Genomic DNA, 2322 nt, shown 5'->3' with positions numbered 1-2322 from the left:
GACGGCCGCGGCGCCCGAGGCGAAGCGGACGGGCGGGCGTGAGGGGCGGTGCGCGGGCGGGAGGCACGCGGTCCGCAGGCGCAGAGGTGGGCTGGTGCGTGTGGCAGGTGCACCCGCCGCGCCTACTCCCCTCCCGAGAGTGCGGGCGGCGGAGCAGAGCCGACCCGCGTCTGTCCCCGCCGGAGCTGGGCCCGCGGCGGCAGCGGCGGCGTGTTGAGCCCTGACTCAGCGGTCGGTGCCGGGCGGTAAATGATGGCGAGAACCGCGCCCGGCTCCCGGTGCGCGCGGGGAGGACGAGCGGCAGCGCCGTGGAGGCGGCACGGGCGGGCAGCGCCTCCGTCCGATACCCGGGCTGGAAAATTGACTGTTCTGTGGGATTTCGGCTGTGCCGATGCGGAGTGCCCTCAGTTTTACAGCTGAGCAAAACACCTGATCTGATCCAAAAAGGAAAAATTCATCTTCAGGGCATGTTTTTTTCGCGTTCTATTTTTCAGTTAGATTTTTGTCCTGTGTGACGTCTCGTTTCTAGAAATCGAAATAAAATGCTGACAAAGTTTGCATACTTACTTTCTTTGACCAGAACTCGTAGCTACATTCAACCAAATTCATAAGGGTTTTTTTAATCTTCTTGTTTCTTTCTGTGAATAAAAGCAATCCAGAATATTAGCCAAAAAAAAAAAAAAAAAGGAAATGTGAAAAAATGGTAAGAGATTTAAAAACGAGCATTTTGGTGGAAAGTTTGAGAGTCAGTATACGTATCAATACATGAGGATGCGGAGCTCTGAGGAGCAAGGGCAGTCCCACTGAAAGCAGGCAGAATCTCATGCCTGCCAAAGATCTGATGAAATAATCAGGGATTTAGAAAGACTTTCTCCAGAAGTGCCATGTACAGAGGGCACTATATTCCATGCTAGAGTCATGGAATGGAGATCATTCGCTTTCACCTCCACACACGGAAAACTGCTAGTGCCTTCTTTAAAAAGAGCAAAGATAAGGAATTCACAACCTCCTTGGGACCCTGTGCCAGTGTTTGACGATCCTCACAGTGAAAACTTCCTAGTGTCAAATCAACATTTTCCTCATTACAGCTTGTGCCATGTTGTTTCACTGTGACCTTCCAAGGAGAGTTGGGGCCTCATCTTCTCTATCTACTCCCATTGAACAAATGGTTCTAGTTTCTGGGCCAACACTCCTAGGGTAATATGCAGTCTTTCATGTACAAATAGTTCAAATGGTTTTTCTAAGTTTGGGAGGCCTAGAGCTGGAGCACTCATTAAAGTCTGTTTTAGTTTTGCAAACGCACCTCTGAGTGCAAACAAGGAGGTTTCCTTTCCCTTGTACAGCTTCATATAAGGGTTTGGCAATGAGTCCAAAATTCATTATCCACAGGCAATACCATCCGGCCATCCCGAGAAATGCTCTAAGCTCTTGTTTCATTTGCTTTCATCTTACCGATCCGGCATCTGGTTTTGACTGGATGGTTACTGGTCCTGCCGCTCGGGATCGTCCTGGTGTTCCTGAAGCCCATATGAGAGGTGTCACAGCATCTTCTGGTATCTCCTGTAACTCGGCTTCCTTCTGTAATATAAAAACTTGGGCATCCAAAGCTTTATTTTCAGGGATATGGTTTTGGATTTTTCCTTTTGTAAACGTAATTTGTACATTCAATTTACTTAGCATATCTCATCCTAACAGCGGCATGGGGCAATCTGATATGTTGAGAAATTGATGGGTTAACACCCTTTTCCCAATTCCAAATTTTAAAGGCTGGCCGATCTTCTTTCTGCCCTGTGGCACCAATAATTGGCATGCTTTGATCACTCAAATTACCCTTGCATGTATTTAATACTGAATAGGTAGTTCCCATGTCTACTAAAAATTTTACTTTCTCATTCCCCAACCTTACTATAACCAGGGGTTCTGTTGGGGAGGGTTTTGATTCTTCCCCCAGTCCTTCTCAGTCTGAATCTAAAGTCATCATGTTAGCAGCTTTCCTTGGCATTCCCCCAAGGCCTCGCCAACCTAATTGCAGGCACTCCCTTTTCCAGTGCCCTTTCTGCTTGCAGAAAGCACACTGATCTTTCTCTAATTGCTTTCCAGCCCCTGGTACTTCATCAGAAGATTTTCTTCCCTTTGCCCTACCCCCGATAATTCTGTTCTCTGACCCTACCAGTTTCCTGGGCTATAGCTGCTGCCAGTTGCTGGTTGTTTTTAAACACCTCTTTTTTCTTTCTTTCTTCCTCTGCCTTTTCTCTGTTGTTATACACTTTCCAGGCACTCTCTAACATTTTGTCTAGTAAGCGGGCATCTGCCCCCTCTATT

This window comes from Nyctibius grandis, chromosome Z (assembly GCF_013368605.1).
Source record: "Nyctibius grandis isolate bNycGra1 chromosome Z, bNycGra1.pri, whole genome shotgun sequence".
NCBI lineage: Eukaryota > Metazoa > Chordata > Aves > Nyctibiiformes > Nyctibiidae > Nyctibius > Nyctibius grandis.
This window is presented reverse-complemented; position numbering follows the sequence as displayed.